At 45.9% G+C, this 22,147-nt stretch overlaps 1 protein-coding gene across 5 annotated transcripts in view; it reads right to left on the bottom strand.

The window, feature by feature from the left end:
• sema3fb (sema domain, immunoglobulin domain (Ig), short basic domain, secreted, (semaphorin) 3Fb) overlaps positions 1 to 22,147 on the bottom strand; it is a 257,881-nt gene that overhangs the window by 120,987 nt on the left and 114,747 nt on the right. The gene's annotated exons all lie outside the window — the stretch shown is intronic.

The following is a 22,147-nucleotide window of genomic DNA, read 5'->3' as shown; positions in this document are numbered from 1 at the left end:
TCACCACCACCTTCTCAAGGGCAATTAGGGATGGGCAACAAACTCTGGTCTTTTCAGCAACACTCACATCCCTAGAATGAATTTTTTAAAAAGCTGTGCCATTTCTTTTGCAACCCCATCATCCCCAGTTCTCTTCAATCTCCCATCACCTCAGTCCCCTTCTGAGTTCAAAATGCTAATCCTTACCATCAGTTCTCTTTCTGGCCTCACAGTTGTACGGTTTATAACTTGGATCTGTGCAGAGATAACACACCAGCTCTATGTGCGCTGAAACACATATTTACAAGAGTTTTATATAATGGTTTAAAATGTCTACTCCATGCCTCAGCTCTGGCTTCCAGCTTTTTCTACAGCTTCATTTACTTTTTTCTGAGTCCACACCCAGGCCTAGCCAATCAAGCACAGTGAGCATCAATAGTTAACAGACTCACATAATCAATAACAGAACAATTGAATCCAAGTGGTCTGCTTGAAGCTTTTGTCCCTGCATCCATCTTCTGTCTCTCCTTGTCCATTTCTACCCTACCATCGATGAATCGCTTTTTATCCGCTCTTCTCCCATCCTCTGGAACTCTCTTCCTAGCTTCTTCTGGCTTTGTCACCTCTCTTCTCACTTTCAAAGCGCTGAAGATCTTTCGCTTCACCCATGTCTTCTTTCCCCTCCCCATATCTTCGCCTTCTCTTTTATGCTCCTTGTTAGTGGCCACTGCATTTGCTGCACATCATTGCAGAGTTTTCTGAAAGGTCTTCCTCTATCAAAAGGAACTGCAGTTTTGGCCGGGCATCACACCAGTCTCATTTCAACAATTGCAAGTGGCCATCCACAATAACAATTTGCATTTATGTAGTGCCCTTGACAAGGTACAAATGTCCCAAGGAACCTTTCGAGAATATAATTGGACAAAATTTGACACTGTGCCACGTAAGGATGTTTTAGGATAGGAGGTCAAAAGCTCAGCCAAAGGGGAAGGCTTTAAGGACCATCTTAAAAGAGGAGAGAGAGAGCTGGAGAGAAGGACAGGTTTAAGGAGGGAATTCCACAGTTTATGGCCTAGGCAGCTGAAGGCACCACTGCCAATGATGCAGCAAGGAAATGGGTGTAAGGGGCCAGAGCTTGAAGGGCACAGAGTTCTTGGTAGGTTATAGGCTGAATGAGATTAAAGTGATAGGGAGGGGCAAGAGCATGGAGGGATTTAAACTGAATGCAAAGAATTTTAAATTGAATGCAGGTGATCAAAGTGACAAGAGTTCGTCCAACACTTGTCCTTTCACAAAGAGGTGACGATCCCTACTTAATCAGAGAATCTGTTCCCTGAATTTCTAAGTAACTCATGTCCATTCCATTTGCAAATCAGATGCTTGCTTATCCCTTTTTTTGATTATAAATCTCACTCAGTGCTGAGAGCTCTGACTTTATTAGGTACCTCTGCCCATCTCCTACTGCAGTTTAAGGTGATATCTCAGTTAAGAAACGCCAAGTTAACTCCAATCCAACTAACATGACTGCAGACATTTCTATGACAAAAACATGGAATCAACATACCAGCACACTGGCTGATAATGTGGCAGGAGGCTGAATGTCGGTACACATGTGAGGTACTGAGGGGGACAAGAACACAAGAAACGTGATCAGAAGTAGACCACAGGATCCATTTAGCCTGCTTCGCCATTCAATATGACCAGGGCTGATCTTGGGCTTCAACTCCATTTTCCCACCTGTTCCCCATATCCCTCAATTCCCCGAGAAACCAAAGACTCTCTATCCCAGCTTTAGATGTATTCAACAATGGAGCATCCACAACCCTCTGGTGTAGAGACTTCCAAAGATTCACAACCCTTTGAGTGAAGTAATTACTCCCGCATCTCAGTCCTCGATAGGGTGGATACCCGAAGGATGTTCTCCCTTGTGGGGGAGTCTAGAACTAGGGGGCACAGTTTAAGAATAAGAGGTCTCCCTTTCAAGATGGAGATGAGGAGAATTTATTTCTCTCAGAGGATCATTAGCCTGTGGGATTCTCTTCCCCAGAGAGCAGTGGAGGCTGGATCATTGAATTTATTCAAGGCTGAGTTAGATTTTTGATAGACAAGGGAGTCAAGAGTTATGGGGGTGCAGACAGGAAAGTGGAGTTGAGACCACAATCAGATCAGCCATGATCTCATTGAAGGGCCAAGCAGGCGAAAAGGGCTGAATAGCCTTCCGCTGCTCCTGAATCCTATGTTCCTAGTCCTGCTCTTAAGGACAATACAAAAATTAAATCATTAAATTTGGATGCTAGTTTCAATTCCACAAAATGGTGCAGACGGAATCTCCCTTAATGCTTTTCAATCATACTTTCCGTTAAAATCGCTGCTAGCATTTGAGTCAAGGCTCGCTTTTCTGTCTTGGGACAATAGTGGGAAAGTCTCTCAGGAGGGGTTAAGGGGTGACATACCAGACTGCCACCGGTTAGATGGTCTCCTGAGCTCAACCTTAATCAGGAGTTGACTTTCCTCAATCCAGTTGCAACATGCTCAAGTGGAGCCTAAATGCCAGCATGGATTGGTTGGGCCTAATGGCCTGTTTCTGTGCTGTTTATTCTATGCAGCTTTCATCTGTCCAAAACAGTGAAACCAAACTCAGCTGGTGTCTCATCAGGAGCCCCCTCCCTGGTTCTGGTTATCTCTTGGTGATGCACGTTTGTGGAATCCAGCTGGGGTTTGTTGGTGTATGTCTGTAAATCGCCCTGGGCTATTCATTATTCTGAATGCCGCAAGTCTGATACGACGGCCAATCGCATCGGTGCAAGCCTCAGTTTGATGGTGGAAAATGCACCTGTGTTATATATGTCACTGAATCACAGCCAGAGCCTAGAAACACTCCATCGCTCACCACTGGTTCCCTCCAACACTCCAAGTGTGGCTTCGCTCCAGCTTTCTTTGTAACTTGGCTCTTAGCATTGTATTTCATTGGGCTCGGGGTGCTGCCAGAATGAATGATTAAAGAAATGGTCCATACAGCTCAATCAAGAATTTGAGTGAACAGACTTAGTGGTAACATAAATTTCCTGCCAAGTTCAGGCATATGTTTAATTCCCAGTTACAGTGCAAAAATAAAACTACAGTGCAGCACTCTGGGCTTGCAATGTATATGGTCCTGAAATCTGCCTCAACCCAAATTATGACATACAAAATGGCTAATAGGTGAGGATTACACCTTCCAATCAGTCCCCACATGCTTCTGGGTGGTTTGCGTTAATGATGCCTCATGGGATTGAATTTTCAGACCCTGCCAGGGCCGTCAATAGAGGTGGACGGAGGCCCAATTATATCGGCACCGGCCCGTGTGCCAGTTTCTCGATGCTATGCCTGGCATCAGACATTTACTTCCGAGGCGGGATTGGAACCAGCCGGGCAGAGCCAATTAGGCTTGGTAAGGGCCAAATTAAGACTAACTGAAGGAGGCTGACTGGGAATTTCCAGTTGACCTCCAGCCTCATGCGCCAGCGGGGGCCAGTGTAAGTGCCCGGAGGCAGACATGGCCGCAGACCCGGTGGGGGGGTCTAGTGCTCCATAGAGGCCCAGAGGCTCTCCCCGCATGCCTGCATGCAAGGGCAGCCTGTGGAAGGATTCACACGATCACCCCGCCACCCCCTCCCCCCCACCCCACACACCCACCGCTGCCCTTGCCCCTGTTGTGTGTGGCCTGTTTTCTGAAGCTATGTTTTAAATAAAGATTTTATAAAGTTGGGGAGAACCTCCATGCTGAAGCACCTTCTTCCTTACTAACAATGCCTCGCAACCTGCAGCTCCCCTCAAGCTGGAAGGTCTCTGATTGGCTCCTCCAGCTTCGAGAGTCTGCCCACTTCCCTTAGTTGGATGGAGAACCTGTCTCCATGCCAATTAAGGGGGTATCCCCATCAAAATCCCAATTAGTGACTGTTTCCCCACCCCCCCGCCAGGGTGGGTTCAGGACATGGAAACAGCCCCGACTCTGTTTCCTGCCTCTCCCCTCCTCCGTAGGGAAATTCCAACTCATGGAAACTCAAATCTGATGGCCGGGTGTGGCTCTGCATTGTTGGGTCTAAAGGACGAACATTCTTGTGGTAAAATGCCTTACGTGTCACTTCGTGGGCTTTCAATGCGGGAGCACTCAAGACTTGTGCTTATCCGGTGCCTCAGCACATTTCTCAGATATGTCTCAAACGTACAAGGAATCATTTACAGGAACAGCGGTTGTTGTGTGTAAGGGAGCACATTTGCCACATGGTTCCTGCAGCTGTTCCGGAAGAAGGCTCACCACCACCACCAATGCGAGGGTAACTGAGGATGGGCAATAAATTCCGAGGACAACCAAAACCTGGGAATTTATTCATTTAAATCTCTGGGATGTGGACACAAAGCATCGTCCTGCCGTTTGGACCAGATGTTGGAGCAGGTTAGCGTGTGGGGGCGTGGATTCAACTTCATGGGAAATTATGAAAAAACTGAAAAGAAAGGAGAGCCTAGGAGAGGCTATTAAAGTCCCCAGAACACAAAATAGGACAGAGTGTTTGGAAAGGGCTAGGAATCTAACTTCAAGCACATCAGATAAAGGGACGACAATGAGAAAGGGGACGGGAAATACAGGACTGAAGGTTGTATCTGAATGCACGCAGTATACGAAATAAGGTAAATGAGCTTGTGGCGCAGATTGAAATTGGCAGGTATGATGTGGTGGGCATCACGGAGACATGGCTGCAAGGGGATCAGGACTGGGAGCTAAATATCCAAAGATATACATCCTATCGAAAAGATAGGCAGGTTGGCAGAGGGGGTGGGGTTGCTCTGTTAGTAAGAAATGAAATTAAATCGATAGCAAGAAATGACGAAGGGTCAGATGATGTAGAATCTGTGTGGGTAGAGTTGAGGAACCGCAAAGGTCAAAAAACCATAATGGGAGTTATGTACAGGCCAACGAACAGTAGTCAGGATGTGGGACACAAGATACACCAGGAGATAGAAAAGGCGTGTAAGAAAGGCAAGGTTACAGTGATCATGGGGGATTTCAATATGCAGGTAGACTGGGAAAATCAGGTTGGTAGTGGATCCCAAGAAAAAGAATTTGTAGAATGCCTACACGATGGCTTTTTGGAGCAGCTTGTGGTGGAGCCCACTAGGGAACAGGCAATTCTAGATTTAGTGATGTGTAATGAGGCAGATTTGATAAGGGAGCTTAAGGTGAAGGAATCCTTAGGTGGAAGTGACCATAATACGATAGAATTTACCCTGCAATATGAGAGGAAAAAGCTGGAATCAGCTGGAATTACAGTTGAATAAAGGCAACTACAGAGGCATGAGGGAGGAGCTGGCCATAATTGACTGGGAGATGAGCCTAGCAGGAAAGACAGTGGAACAGCAATGGCAGGAGTTTCTGGGAGTAATTTGGGAGACACAGTAAAAATTCATCCCTAGGAAGAAGAAGCATACTAAAGGGAGGACGAGGCAACCATGGCTGACAAGGGAAGTCAGGGACAGCATAAAAGCTAAAGGGAAAGCATACAATGCGGCGAAGAGCAGTGGGAAACCAGGGGATTGGGAAGCCTACAAAGACCAACAGAGGACAACTAAAAAAGAAGTAAGGAGGGAGAAGATTAAATATGAGGGTAAACTAGCCAGTAATGTAAAAGAAGATTCCAAGAGCTTTTTTTTAGATATATAAAGGGTAAGAGAGAGGCAAAAGTGGACATTGGGCCACTGGAAAATGACGCTGGAGAAGTAGTAGTGGGGAACAAAGAAATGGCAGAGGAACTGAATAGGTACTTTGCATCAGTCTTCACGGTGGAAGACACGAGTAACATCCCAAAAGTTCAAGAGAGTCGGGGGGGCAGAGGTGAGTATGGTGGCCATTACCAAGGAGAAGGTGCTAGGAAAACTGAAAGGTCTGAAGATGGATAAATCACCGGGGCCAGATGGATTACACCCCAGAGTTCTGAAGGAGATAGCTGAAGAGATAGTGGAGGAGTTAGTGGTGATCTTTCAGGAATCACTGGAGTCAGGGAGGGTCCCAGAGGACTGGAAAATCGCTAATGTAACTCCCCTGTTTAAGAAGGGATTGAGGCAAAAGATGGGAAATTACAGGCCGATTAGCCGGACCTCGGTCGTTGGTAAGACTTTAGAGTCCATTATTAAGGATGAGATTTCAGAATACTTGGAAGTGCATGATAAAATAGGGCAAAGTTAGCATGGTTTCATCAAGGGGAGGTCATGCCTGACAAATATGTTAGAATTCTTTGAGGAGGTAATGAGTAGGTTAGACAAAGGAGAGCCAATGGATGTTATCTACTTGGACTTCCAGAAGACCTTTGACAAGGTGCCGCACAGGAGGCTGCTCAGTAAGATAAGAACCCATGGTGTTAGAGGCAAGGTACTAGCATGGATAGAAGATTGGCTGTCTGGCAGGAGGCAGAGAGTGGGGATAAGGGGGTCATTCTCAGGATGGCGGCTGGTGACTAGTGGAGTTCCGCAGGGGTCAGTGTTGGGACCACAACTCTTCACTTTATACATTAATGATCTAGATGAAGGAACTGAGGGCATCCTGGCTAAGTTTGCAGATGATACAAAGATAGGTGGAGGGACAGGTAGTATTGAGGAGGCAGGGAGGCTGCAGAAGGATTTGGACAGGTTAGGAGAATGGGCAAAGAAGTGGCAGATGGATTACAACGTGGGGAAGTGTGAGGTCATGCACTTTGGTAGGAAGAATAGAGGCATAGACTATTTTCTAAATGGGGAGAGAATTCAGAAATCTGGAGTGCAAAGGGACTTGGGAGTCCTAGTCCAGGATTCTCTTAAGGTTAACTTGCAGGTTGAGTCAGTAGTTAGGAAGGCAAATGCAATGTTGGCATTTATTTCGAGAGGACTAGAATATAAAAGCAGGGATGTGCTGCTGAGGCTTTATAAGGCTCTGGTCAGACCACATTTAGAATATTGTGAGAAATTTTGGGCCCCATATCTCAGGAAGGATGTGCTGGCCCTGGAGAGGGTCCAGAGGAGGTTCACGAGAACGATCCCAGGAATGAAAGGCTTAACATATGAGGAACATTTGAGGACTTTGGGTCTATACTCGATGGAGTTTAGAAGGATGATGGGGGATCTGATTGAAACTTACAGAATACTGAAAGGCTCGGATAGAGTGGACGTGGGGAAGATGTTTCCATTAGTAGGAGAGAACAGGACCCGAGGGCACAGCCTCAGAGTAAAGGGAAGACCTTTTAGAACAGAGATGAGGAGAAAGTTCTTTAGCCAGAGAGTGGTGACTCTATGGAATTCATTGCCACAGAAGGCTGTGGAGGCCAGGTCACTGAGTGTATTTAAGACCGAGGTAGATAGGTTCTTGATTGGTAAGGGGATCAAAGGTTACGGGGAGAAGGCTGGAGAATGGGGTTGAGAAACTTATCAGCCATGATTGAATGGTGGAGCAAACTCGATGGGCCAAATGGCCTAATTTCTGCTCCTATGTCTTATGGTCTTATGTCACAGGTGGTGGAGATGGTAAAAAAAATGAACTAAAAATGGACAAAGACATCTGACTCTCTGATTCTCAACGGCAAATTTGTAGTGGAGTTTTTAAGGTCTGGCTATTCCTGCACCTTGAACCCTTGTTCTTCTAGCTGGTGGGGGTCGTGGGTTCTGGAGATACTTTTTTAAAAATTCTTTCATGGGACGTAAGTGTTGCTGGCCAGCATTTGTTGCCCATCCTAATTACCCTGAGAAGGTGATGGTGAGTCACCTCCCTGAACCGCTACAGTCCATGTGGTGTAGGTACACCCACAGTGCTATTAGGGAGGGAGTTCCAGGATTTTGACCCAGTGACAGTGAAGAAACGGCGATACAGTTCCAAGTCAGGATGGTGAGTTGCTTGGAGGGGAGCTTGAATGTGGTGGTGGTCCCATGCATCTGCTGCCCTTGTCCTTCCAGATGGAGGAGGTCATGGTTTTGCAGGGTGCAGTCGAAGGAGCCTTGGTGAGTTGGGTGTAGTACATCTTGTAGATGGTATATGCTGCTGCCAAGGTGTGTCGGTAGTGGAGGGAGTCAATGTTTAAGGTGGTGAATGGGGTGTCAATCAAGCAGGCTCCTTTACCCTGGAAAGAGTACAACTTCTTGAGTGTTGTTAGAGCTGCACTCATCCAGGTAAGTGAGGCATAGAGCATGGGACATGGGGCTATTCTCAGTCTTATTCCCCTGTCTTCAGGGAGCAGCTTCCATCCTACTGATAAGCAGTCAGCTAAGATACCAACTGTGACTGGTACCTCAGCAACATTTTGACCCGTGTTCTACCATTTCACTGTTCCACACACTGCCCTCCACCTCAGGGCAGGTGCAAGGGTATTTACCACCCTAGGTTAACCTTCAGCTTGGCGCCACATCCCACCTCACCTCACCCACCCACCAACCCCCACCTCCCACCTCCCACAATTAACTTTTGAAAATGAAGACAGTAAAATGGTCCCAGTCTCACACGACCGCTAAATATTGTCAAACTCACGGGCACTCATTGTCCATGGCCTGCCCTCAGCCCTCACTCCGGTCTCAGCCTCCCAAGTCCCATCCCACTGCCCTGCCTCTGTAGCACCATGTTGCCTTGCCGCCGCTTAGAATCACATAGTCCGCTTCTGCACCTCTCGTGTGACCTCAGCCCGCATCACGAGCTGTGCACCCGGGGATGGGGGTGGGGTGGTGATGGGGGTATGAAAGGAAAATTATTTAGATGGTCAGCAATCACATGCAGGTGGAGGGAAACAGTTGGGAGAGTGCGAGCATTTGCGGGGGGTCAGCAGGGCTGGGAAAGAGCTGCTCGTTGCTGTTGCCTGCTAGAAGATTCCCGAAGGGCAGGGAGGGAGGAAGGAGGGACTGAACTGAAACAGCCTAGTGCCCTGTCCCTGGGCACTTGATTTAGTTGTTCATACTCATAATACAGCCGTGTCAGTGGCATAGTGGTATTGTCACTGGACTAGTATTCCAGAGATCCAGGAGAATGCTTTGGGGGGCCCAGGTTCAATCCCACCATGGCACTGATTTGCTAATGCCCTTTAGGGAAGGAAACCTGCTGTCCTTAGCTGGCCTGGCCTGCATGTGACTCCTGACCCACACCAATGTGGTTGACTCTTATATACCCTCTGAACAAGGGCAATAAGTGCTGGCCTAGCCAGCGATGCCCACATCCCATAAATAAATGTTTTTTTTGCCATGTTGCTGCCCCCATCCCCTACACATCCAAGGCGACTGCCTAGTTTGCCTGGTGATTGCGCTGACCCCGCTCTATCTTGCTCCTTACAGGTCCTGACTGAATCCGTCAAAAAAATTCCCCTGCCTCTGTTAAAGAAATCAATGCAGGTGTTTAGTGCAATTTTTGGAATCTGTACTGTATGATAAATAAGCCAAAAAGATTGTTTTTTTCATTATTGGTGACCAAAAGTATGATTTGGCTGTGTGGTTAGCCATTCGCAAATTTTGGCAAGGCATGGAAATGTAACAGGGATTGAAGAAGTATCGGTTTCAAGTCATTTGGCCACCAGTGTGGAAAATGATACTTTTATGTCCTGAGGTCAAGTACAGTAGAGTGCTTGCTTTCTGAGCTCAAATCTCTGGAAAAATATCCCAAAGTCACTTTATTGGAAAAGCGTGCAGCATTTTTGGAACTCCACAGATGAACGAACTTGTAAACGTCTTGCAAACATCAAGTCCAATTTTCAGGCGTGCAGAGAGGGGATTTCATGTTTTTGATCTTCCAGTGGGGGTCATTTGGAAATGCTTGGTGTCATTTTTTTTACCACCAGCCGTTCAAACTAATATTTGAAAAATGTGCCCAGTATGTGCCTGCGTTTCTGACGTGTGCTGCTGCTGGAGGGTAAGGCTCCACATAGGAGCTCACAAGTTCAAGTCCCACTTCGGGGACTTGAGCACAAAATCAAGGCTGACACTCCGGTGCGGTACTGAGTGCAGTGCTGCGCTGTCAGAGGTGCCAGCTTTCAGGTGAGGCATTAAACTGAAGCCCCTTAAGCTGCCTCCTGTAAGTTGGGGTAAAAGATCTCATGGCACCTGTTCAAGAAGAGCAGGGGATTCCTCCTGGCCAATTTTTTTGTTATTCATTAATGGGATACGGGCGTTCCTGGCTTGGCCAGCACTTATTGCCCATCCCTAATTGCCCTTGCTGAGAGGGCATTTAAGAGTCAACCACATTGCTGTGGGTCTGGAATCACATGTCAGCCAGAGCAGGTAAGGACAGCAGATTTCCTTCCCTAAAGGACATTAGTGAACCAGATGGGTTTTCACGACAATGAGCAATGGTTTCATGGTCATCATTAGACTTTTAATTCCAGATTTTTATTGAATTCAAGCTCCACCATGCGTTGTGGCAGGAGTCGAACCCAGGTCCCCAAAGCATTATCCTGGATTAGCAGTCCAGTGACCATACCACTACACCTCCACCTCCCCAATATTTATCCTTCAACCAACATCGCTAAAACTAAAATTGTCTGATCAATATCACATTGCTTTGTGCATTACAACAGTGATGACACTTTGTTGGCGGTGAGCTACTTGAGGATATCCTGAGATCATGAAAGGCGCTACATAAATGCATGTCCTTCTTTTCTTTTTGGAGCTCCCAACAGGAATGCTCATTCAGTCACAAAACACACATGGACACACTGCCCGACATCTGATATAGGACTCTGCGTAAACATATAAGTGTATCATTAAAAAAAAATGGATTTGTAAGCTGCATAATTTTTTTTACAGAATAAAAAGGGATTTAAAGTTTGCTGAAGATAGTATTTGCATACAAGCACCAAAAATAAAAGCAGTCAGTGTGATTCGAAGCTGATGAGCTTACAATAGAGTTGCCAGGAATTGATTATTTCGGCTGGCTCTGTTAATCAAGCCATTTGGCCACCAGTGTGAAAAATTAACACTTTCAATTCCTGAGGTCAAGCCCTGCGCTTGCTTTCTGGGCTCAAATCTCTGGCAAAATATTCCAATGTCACTTTATTGGAGCTGCTTGCTACAGATGAGAGAACAGAATGTGGAGAGGCGTTCACTGAAGAACCAGACTCAGTAAGATGAATTAGTTTGGTGCTCATTAATGTGAAGGGAGTTACATTCTTGCACTTTGTTTCAGCATGAAATACTTCCAGGTAAGGTAGAGAGCCACAGGGCCAGGTGCAAAACAGCTCCCTCGACTGTGCGCTACCTCAGGGCTATTCAACCATTAAGGTGCTTCCATTGCCTACACCAGTCATCCAACTCTGTCAGCAATTTAATTCCAATTGGGTTAACCCAGACCCAGCAGGAATTCCATTAAGATTGTCCACATTAGTCTCACCTCAATTCCAGTGGCGGCGGAAGACCAGTCCAGGTCTCACCAGACACTCACTGCTCCAGCAAGGCTTCGGACAACAAATGGGAACCAGCTCCACATTTACTCTTCCCAGCCCCAGGCAGTTGTGGCCATTTGCAGCATCACTGCTGCTGCCTGGATAAGGTCAGATCCCAGACCGGGGATCAAGTGGAGACATCCCTGCTTGGATCCGCTCGCTTCTAATTTAAAGAGAGTTTTTTCTTTTGAATTACGAGGGGTTTTGATTCAGTAGATAGGGGGAGAATATTTCTACAAGCAGGAGGACGGGTAACCAAGGATGCTGATGTTAGGAATTTGGCACAAAAAAAGAGCCAGAGGGTAGACGCAGAAACATTCCTGTAGTTGTGATTTGGAATGCACTCCCAGTCAAAAGGGAATTGGATGTATCCTTAAAAGAAGAAAATTCTGTAGGGCAATGGAGATAGAGCAAGAGAGTGGGACTAATTGGTAGCTTTTTCCTCCACAGCTAGCACAGGCACGATGGGCTGAAATGCCTCGTTCTGTGCAGCACGATTCAACAATTCTACATTGCTCCTTTAAAAGGAATCCCCTGCACACAAAAGCTTTTTCACTGCACACAATTGTGCTGTGTCTGTACTTGCACTGGCTACTGATAGTCGATCCATCTCTGCCATAATACCTGACAAATCATTGTAAGAAAATCCTTTGGTATGACAGTGATGGAATCCTTAACGTTCCTCATTCTGCTCCCTCTTCACCGGCACCTGATGCACCCTCCCTTCCCCAGAGGTTAACCCTTCCAACAGATTTAATGATACCATTGATTAACATCTCTCTCCCTCCCTGCACAACTCTCTCTTGATGAAGCCAAAATATTTCACGTCTGGGTAACATTGTGTGAATGACAGGAATGTGATTCCAGAAGAATTTCAGCAAAGTGGAAGAAGGGGTAGGGTAGGAGTCTGGGTGGGGGGGGGGGCATGGGGTGGGAGGAGAGGGGGGTGTGTTGGGGTGGTGGATCTGTCACAAATGAACAGGAGTGTCACAGAAAGGGTTAATTTAACAGCGTCTTTTTTGATGAAAGAAAGGAACTATTTTTACTCAATTGTTGATTGGTGGGAGAGATTGTGGGGAATCTAGAACTAGGGAGCATGGTTTCAAAGTAAAGGGTCACCCACTTAAGACAGAGGTGAGGAGGAATTTCTTCTCTCAGAGCTGGGTGATTAGTGTTTGGAATTCCCTTCCCTAGTGAGCAATGGAGGCTGGATCATTGAATATATTCAAGGCTGAGTTGGACAGATTTTTGATTGACAAAGGAATTAAGGGTTATGGGGGACAGGCAGGAAAGTGGAGTTAAGGCCACATTGGATCAGCCATGATCGTATTGAATTGCAGAGCAGGCTCGAGGGGCTGAATGGCCTTCTCCTGCTCCTGTTTCTAATGTTCTTATGAGAGGGAGAGGAGAGGAGAAAGAGCTGAGACAGAGCAATGACAGGGAATGCCTGGTCAGATGTTCCTGGTAGCTACAAATATGTTGAGCCATTAAGCCAGGATTTATCGCTGCCTGCCTTTATAGGCTTCTAAAAGCTTAAAACCCCATATACAGCTCAGGTTAGATAATCCTTGAGTGAGCCCCAATTTCTTCATCCAGTAACCGTCACTGCCACATTCTATGCATTCTTCGGATCTAATTCCTAACTTCCCAATTTCCCCAGCCTCACTCAACGGTGAAGGCTATAGCCTCTGCAATCCGTCCACCCCACCTCCCTTTCCTCACACCCACCTCACCACAGCAGGAACAGAGAGGCTTGTAAGGAGTGCAAAATTCCAAGTCAGACTATCTGACACATTTATTTCTGATCAACCATAAATTTTCACCTTGTTTTGTCTTCTCCAGTTCACTTCAGATCAAAATCTTCCGCCCCAGTCCCAGTGATTTCTGTCAGACTCTTTCGACGTTTATCAGAGTTGAACTTTACCGTGAAGAATACAATCCAACGTTGCAAAGAGAGGCTTGACAAGTGCTGTCAGACGGCCCTGTGCACACAGGCAGCTGGCAGCATTCAGCTGTATGTGGATCAAACACAATGAGGCACAGCCCCCTCGCTCTATAGGCATTATCAATCGTTTTATTTCAGGGAGCTCCCCTTGCTCAAAGTCACTGCAGCAGCTTCACCCACAGCCACAATCGATGAAGGGCAGGGCCTTTCTGAAGAATCCTGAGTTTGGAAGATTACCTGGGTCTTCGGCTCCCTGACCTTCCACCCTCCCCCCCACACCCCGCCCCCCCCTCCCCCACCCCACCATGAATCAATCCCAACAAAATGCTGGATTGGCACATAAAGAGTGCTGTGTCTTCCAAATAACTGCTGCAGAAGATCAAGGTCTAAGCTCATAGGGAGAAGCGAAAAGGAAGAGTGAGCAGGTTGGCAAGGGTAGAGACAGAAGACTGTACAAGGGCAATACAGGGAGAATGAAAATCATTCAGGATTACAACAGGGTGGAAGGGAGGCATGACACAGGGAGAGGAGGAGAGTGGGGAAGAGCAATCAATGTCACTGTGACGAGGGAGTTGAGGTACCTCTACGTGCACAATCTTTTAAAAAAAATAATTATTTATGTTTTGTTTCCCAGAAACTGGGTGGACAACATTGTGAATCTAATTCTCAGTAAGTGGGATATAGGGTAATTTGATAAGGTGGATTCAAAATTGGCTTAGTTGTAGGAGGCAGAGGGTGATGACAGATGGATGCTTTAGTGACTGGAAGCCAGTGTCCAGTGGCGTACCACAGGGATCAGTGCTCAGTCCCCTATTATTCGTCATTTATATAAGCGACATCGATGACTATGTGGGGGGTAGGATTAGTAAGTTTGCTGATGACACAAAAATTGGCTGGGTGGTTAACAGTGAGGTTGAGTGTCTTGGGCTGCAGGAAGATATAGACGGGATAGTCAAATGGGCATATAAGTGGCAGATGGAATTTAACCCTGAAAAGTGTGAGGTGATACACTTTGGAAGGAGTAATTTGACAAGGAAGCATTCAATGAACGGCATGACACTAGGAAGTTCTGAGGAACAAAGGGACCTTGGCGTGTGTGTCCGTAGATCTCTGAAGGCGGAGGGGCATGTTAGTGGGGTGGTGAAAAAGGCATATGGGACACTTGCCTTTATCAATCGAGGTATAGATTACAAAAGTAGGGAGATCATGTTGGAGTTGTATAGAACCTTGGTGTGGCCACAGCTTGAGTACTGCGTGCAGTTCTGGTTGCCACATTATAGGAAGGATGTGATTGCACTGGAGGGGGTGCAGAGGAGATTCACCAGGATGTTGCCTGGGATGAAACATTTAAGTTATGAAGATAGGTTGGATAGACTTGGGTTGTTTTCATTGGAGCAGAGAAGACTGAGGGGTGACCTGATCGAGGTGTACAAGATTATGAGGGGCATGGACAGGGTGGATAGGGAGCAGCTGTTCCCCTTAGTTGAAGGGTCAGTCATGAGGGGACACAAGTTCAAGGTGAGGGGCAGGAGGTTCAGGGGGGATGTGAGGAAAAACTTTTTACCCAGAGGATGGTAACAGTCTGGAATGCGCTGCCTGGGAGGGTGGTGGAGGCGGGTTGCCTCACATCCTTTAAAAAATACCTGGATGAGCACTTGGCACGTCATAACATTCAAGGCTATGAGTCAAGTGCTGGTAAATGGGATTAGGTAGGTAGGTCAGGTGTTTCTCACGTGTCGGTGCAGACTCGATGGGCCGAAGGGCCTCTTCTGCACTGTGTGATTCTGTGATTCTGTGAAGTGAAAATAAAGATGGTCTGGGAAAATACCTCAGCAATCAGCGGCAAGGTTCACTTGCCTATCGGTCACATGATCTCTTTCGCTTGTGGCTACTGTGCTCGGGTTCAAGTCCCAGACCAGAGACTTGAACACAGAACCCAAGCTGACACCCCAGTGTAGTATTTAGAGAATATCACACTGTCGGAGGTGCCGTCTTTCAGGTGAGATATTAAACTGAGGCCCCCATCTGCTCTCTTAGGTGGACATTAAAGATCTCTATTTCAATGACCATTAGGGGAGCTCTTTGTGATGTCCTGGTCAACGTTTACCCATCAAATACCTAAAAATAGATTATTTGTTCTTGGCATAGTCCTGTTTATGCACAATTGTATTCTTCCTCTTTGTCCTAATAGTATATTTTTAACCTCTGGATGATCTTATTTTGGCTTCTCAAATGGCTTAAGCCACTTCCTCTTTAAAAGCTGCACAGGCTCCCAGTGGATTAAACTACATCCTAGTTACTTCCATTGTTTGGGATTCTCAATCCCAACATAAATAATTCCCAGATTATCCTGTTCTTACTGCTCAGGTAATCTGTCCACTGTCAGTTTTCACAGCAGTACATTTCAGGAGTCAAATCCCTTTGGGTTCAATTTTGTGTGGTAGCACACTGGTTCATACATCTGTGTAGTGCTTTTAGTGCAGCATTTTAATGCAGCTTTACTCTTGTTATATTAGACAAATTAACAACTGTATTAAGTGGCGCACAACAGAACTTTATCTAAGTGCATTAACCAGTGCAATACCAAGGGAAATGAGACTACCCTGAGTTTAATGTCATCTGCTCAGGTTTAATTTTTGATTTATCGTTAGACTGTGTTACTGATTGAACAATTTAATGGGCTGGAACATGCTGGGTTTTGCTCCAATGTGAAAACTACAACCCTAAACTCAGGATTTGTTTTGTGGATAATTGTGGCCACAGACACATACATCAGTTCTCATTAAGTGGCACTTGCTAGGGTGTCAAATGCTTCATTACTGCACGGACCCTACTGTGTTGCTGTATTTTTTATTGACTCTGGAAGCTGACTGGAATAAATTAGCTTCAACCTTTCACCCCATCCATTCACCCTCCTTTACTCTCCAGTCCCCAGTGTTACAGTGCTTCACCCTATCCATTGCCCCTCCTTTACTCTCCAGTACCCAGTGTTACAGTGCATCACCCTATCCATTGCCCCTCCTTTACTCTCCAGTCCCCAGTGTTTACAATGCATCACCCTATCCATTCACCCTCCTTTACTCTCCAGTCCCCAGTGTTACAGTGCTTCACCCTATCCATTCACCCTCCTTTACTCTCCAGTACCCAGTGTTACAGTGCTTCACCCTATCCATTGCCCCTCCTTTACTCTCCAGTACCCAGTGTTACAGTGCTTCACCCTATCCATTGCCCCTCCTTTACTCTCCAGTCCCCAGTGTGTACAGTGCTTCACCCTATCCATTGCCCCTCCTTTACTCTCCAGTACCCAGTGTTACAGTGCTTCACCCCATCTATTCATTCTCCTTTACTCTCCAGTACCCAGTGTTACAGTGCTTCACCCCATCTATTCATTCTCCTTTACTCTCCAGTACCCAGTGTTTACAGTGCTTCACCCTATCCATTCATCCTCCTTTACTCTCCAGTACCCAGTGTTACAGTGCTTCACCCTATCCATTCACCCTCCTTTACTCTCCAGTCCCCAGTGTTACAGTGCTTCACCCTATCCATTGCCCCTCCTTTACTCTCCAGTACCCAGTGTTACAGTGCTTCACTCTATCCATTGCCCCTCCTTTACTCTCCAGTACCCAGTGTTTACAGTGCTTCACCCTATCCATTGCCCCTCCTTTGCTCTCCAGTACCCAGTGTTTACAGTGCTTCACCCCATCCATTCACCCTCCTTTACTCTCCAGTACCCAGTGTTTACAGTGCTTCACCCTATCCATTCACCCTCCTTTACTCTCCAGTACCCAGTGTTACAGTGCTTCACCCTATCCATTCACCCTCCTTTACTCTCCAGTCCCCAGTGTTACAGTGCTTCACCCTATCCATTCACCCTCCTTTACTCTCCAGTATCCAGTGTTACAGTGCTTCACCCTATCCATTCACCCTCCTTTACTCTCCAGTACCCAGTGTTACAGTGCTTCACCCTATCCATTGCCCCTCCTTTACTCTCCGGTCCCCAGTGTTACAGTGCATCACCCTATCCATTCACCCTCCTTTACTCTCCAGTACCCAGTGTTTACAGTGCTTCACCCTATCCATTGCCCCTCCTTTACTCTCCAGTACCCAGTGTTACAGTGCTTCACCCTATCCATTGCCCCTCCTTTACTCTCCAGTACCCAGTGTTACAGTGCTTCACCCTATCCATTCACCCTCCTTTACTCTCCAGTACCCAGTGTTACAGTGCATCACCCTATCCATTCACCCTCCTTTACTCTCCAGTACCCAGTGTTTACAGTGCATCACCCTATCCATTCACCCTCCTTTACTCTCCAGTACCCAGTGTTACAGTGCTTCACCCTATCCATTCACCCTCCTTTACTCTCCAGTACCCAGTGTTTACAGTGCATCACCCTATCCATTCACCCTCCTTTACTCTCCAGTACCCAGTGTTTCAGAACTCTGCACTATCTCTTCCCCCTCCTTTACCCTCTAGTACGTCATGTGTTAGTTCCTCACGCTCGGTGTTCCCCCTCCTTAACCTCCTTGTGTTCAGCCCCTTGCCATGTCTGTTCTCTTTCCTTCACTCTGAAGTACTCGACAACATAAACATTCAATTAATTGAAAAAGGGATTAGCACCCAAAGGTGGTGCCTGCTGAGGCTATGTTCACCCATGACAATGCACTCAGTAGTTAAAATTGTATCTACACCAGCCTGAACCCAGAACAGAAAAGAACCCACGGTCTGAAGGCTCAGCTTTTAATGATTAACTTAATATAAAAACAAAGAAATACCAAAAATAGACAGCAGGTTGGACAGGTCTGTAGCAGTAGTTCATCTTTGCAGAAAAAAGATGGATCTGCTGCATATTTCCAACAAGTTTTTGTTTTTAATTTAAGATTCCACGTGTTATTTAATCTCAAGTTTATAAGCAACCTGATGAGTTGATTGATGGTGCGTTTTCTCTGGGGTAAAAGAATATTTCTGTCTGGAAAGGATTACATCCCATTTTCCTGTACCTCTCCACTGCAGTACAATAGCTGGCCTAATAATAACTCCTCAAACTCCAAAAGCAACAAGATTTGGCATGCTAGGTCAGCCAAAAGAGTGCTGGGGTTCCAGTGAGTCAACTGAAATCAAAGCCAGTAAAAGCTTTGATGTCAAAGTACTGATTCCCTCATCAAAAAACATGGATGAGAGGAACAGGAAAGCAGTAAGGGGAGGGAGAGGAAGTGGCAGACGTCATTGAACACTACACCGGCCATCCATCACCAGCGAAGGACTGCAGATGCCAAGGAGTTGTGTCACTGCAACTCCCTCTTTCCCATTATCAGCCTGTTTAACATTTCCAAGCTTCTCCTCAACATGTTCAGCCAAGTGAACACGGACTGTGCATATTGTTTATATTGTGATTATAACTTTTCTCCTCTTCGTTAAGGTGCCAGATGTTCATACCCAGGGAACGGAAAGCTCTGCATTTCGAGCAGCTGGTGTCAGCAGCAAATACTCCAAGATAAGAATAGGAGTGGGCCATTCAGCTGCTCAAGTCTGTTCCGTCATTCAGTTAGGTCATGCCTGGTTTGTATCTTAACTCCATTCACCTATCTTGGTTCGGTAACCCCTAATACCCACATCCAAACAATAACTATCGATCTCAGTTTTGAAATTTACAGTTGACCAACAGGCCTCAATAGCTCTTTGAGGGTTTCAGATTTCCACTACCCTTTGTGTGAGGCAATGCTTCCTAACATCCGCCCCGCAAATATGCTTCTTTGTTCTGGGTTTCCCCCAAAAATGAAATAGTTCCTCTCTATCCATCCTATGAACTCCTTTGACCCAGTTTAGCCCTAGTCAGGTAGGTCAGGTGTAGCACAGGTAGGTGCAGAGAAAACTCCCTCAGCTCTGTGCAAACAAACTGCATCTCAATCCACAACCTCTCAGAGAAGTAACCCTAGTGCACCAGTATCATGTTTAACATTCCCAACACAAGGCTTTGTTTTATGAGGTAGCTGAATTCTGGACCATTTTGTGCTGTGTGGGCAGAGGCAGACTGGCCATATGGGAAATTGGGACAAAAACAAAAATAGCTGGCGAACTCATCAGGTCTGACAGCATCTGTGGAGAGGAAGACAGAGTTAACGTTTCGAGTCCGCATGACCCTTCGTCAGAACGCCAGCTATTTTTGTTTTTGTTTCAGATTTCCAGCTTCCGCTGTATTTTGCTTTTATCTTCGTGGGAGATTGGGAGGTTGGCCCAGTAGCCCTATGAACGGTTCCAAAGCACTGTATTTTTGGCAGCCACATTTTTCCATGAGAATCCCAAAGAATGCTGCGTCTGTTCAGGTGGGCCATTCCCCCTCTCTGTGGGCCCATAACCAGTAAGAACTGGACTGAGATTCCCAAAATGCATTTCAAGGAGGATCCTTAAATGGAACGGTCAGAGGAAAATTTCACCCCATCAGTCCCTGAGTTACATTTATCTCCAAGACCCACAGATGAAAGGCTGGTGTCTAATCAACTCGGCCTTCCAATGCCCTCAAAGCCTGATTTATACACAAGTAAACAAAAGATGGGAAAAGTTTCTTCATTCCATCAAACCTGCTCCTTTCATAAACCAAGTGCATATCACGGACTCCACTTCACTTAATTAATCCCCTGAGAAAAATAATTTCCCATCCCCTAAGGGAACCTATCAAAACTCCAGGATATTTATGACTTCCACAGCTTTATTGTTCAGCCCTGACCTCTGCCCTTGACAGACACAACATCCTCCCTTCAATAGAACTGTTAACATGCTATTGACAACTGTCCCAAGATGTTTCATTCTCATTTCTCCTGAGCCACTTTACTAGGCAACCCTGCACCTTCTGTGGAGAGGCCTTGTGCCCATGTTCTCCCATGGAAAAGCCACATTCTCACCATAGAAATTGCATCCAGGTCCCCATGCCAACGCCAATGCCAGCGGTATCCGCATTATGCTCCATTATCACAACAGAATTAGCCACCTCAGCACAGTAAAATTAGTTATCTGATCTCCCCAGAGAGTACATGGTGTTGACAAATTGTGACAAACTGTTACCCTGGATCTAACCCCCAGCAGATTATCTGTTTTTCTTTCCCTGCTGATAACTTGAGAATCCAGAGGTAATGTGTCTCTAAGTTAATCAAGACTTTTTTTCCAACATGTCAACCTACCAAAAATCTAAGCTGATTTTAGCTTATATAGCAGAATATTGCAGACTCCTTGATGTCATGCCCAGTAAAGGTATGTTATATTCATAATTTTACAGATGGACTGAGCTCATATGGAGCTGTAACTGTCTTTTATTTGTTTAAAATGGACACCGATGAACTGTTAAGGTGGCTGCCAAGGGGCCGGGTACCCTTTGCTTATTCAACACAGACTATCAAGCTTCTGGAAAGTTACGAATTGAAAAGAACATTGGCTGGGGGCCTCCCCCTGGAATGGACATGCCAAACCAAATGTCATCTGTGGAATTCATGCCTGCCATTGTTCGCAGCTTACTCAAAACACAGTGTTATGGACTCCCAGACTCTATATCTCTCCAGGTTTGCAGTTCAACTAAGGAAAGGTGACGAGATCAGTTATCCACCAGGTAAGTGTGAAAGACTACCGAGGCATAGATTCCAAAAGTAGGGAGATCATGTTGGAGTTGTATAGAACCTTAGTGAGGCCACAGCTGGAGTACTATGTGCAGTTCTGGTCACCACATTATAGGAAGGATGCGATTGCACTGGAGGGGGTGCAGAGGAGATTCACCAGGATGTTGCCTGGGATGAAACATTTAAGCTATGAAGAAAGTACTGGTAAATGGAATTAGGTAGGTAGGTCAGGTGTTTCTCACGTGTTGGTGCAGACTTGATGGGCCGAAGGGCCTCTTCTGCACTGTATGATTCTGTGATTCTGTGACCAGCCTTCTCCTATTTATATCAATGGCCTTTTAGCTTTAAGTTATTCTGGTGGACAATGGCCACTGACCATGTGGCAAAAATTGGCTGCTGCTACTGAGATCCTTTATTGTCCCAAGACCCAGAAGAGACCAGGGCAGACTGCATAAGAATACAGATAAGACAACATATTGCAGAGAAAGACTGTGCCATCTTTGCCTTTCAATCATCTATCATCAGCCAGTCTGAGAATCAGTCTCTGAGAACTAGACGCAAGTTATCAAGCAGTCAAAGTACTTAACCTGTTCCAGTTTCAAGGTTCACCTGAGAAACACTGCAAGAAGCCTCATAACCTGGTGTGAACCTTTCACTTTACAGGATCCTCATTTCAACTTTAAATCACTGAATCCATTGAAGAAGCCATAGGCCTGCCACATGGGAGACCAGAAATTGTAAATCAGATGCTGAGTTAACTGTAATCTGTAAAAGTGCACTATCTTTATCTGATTTCAGTCTTTGTGCATGTGTGTGTGTGTGTGTGTGTGTGTGCATGAGACCGAGTATGTGATGTAGCGTTAATTTGGGGTAAGTATGTGAGAATAAATAACCTCATTTATTTTAAACTCACGAAGGATTGCTGCTGAATTACTTAATTGGAATACACACTCCAAGGGCAAGAAAAGACACACCTCTTTCCGTACAAAAGATACTGATTATTGGCAGTAAGACAGCAGAAACATTCTGTCCGTGACATTGCATTGTGATTCATTAGTCAATAGCTCTGGTTCCATGGTTAGTTCTCCTTATTATAAAATACTGCCAGGAGTTAAGAGGCAGTCAAAGATAATAAAAAAAAACCTGTTTCAGGGGCAGTAGGACTTCAGATACATTGGTTATTTTTTTTCAATATCACTCACCAATGAGT

The sequence above is a fragment of the Cetorhinus maximus genome, chromosome 6, assembly GCF_964194155.1.
Source record: "Cetorhinus maximus chromosome 6, sCetMax3.hap1.1, whole genome shotgun sequence".
Classification (NCBI taxonomy): Eukaryota; Metazoa; Chordata; class Chondrichthyes; order Lamniformes; family Cetorhinidae; genus Cetorhinus; species Cetorhinus maximus.
This window is presented reverse-complemented; position numbering and strand designations above follow the sequence as displayed.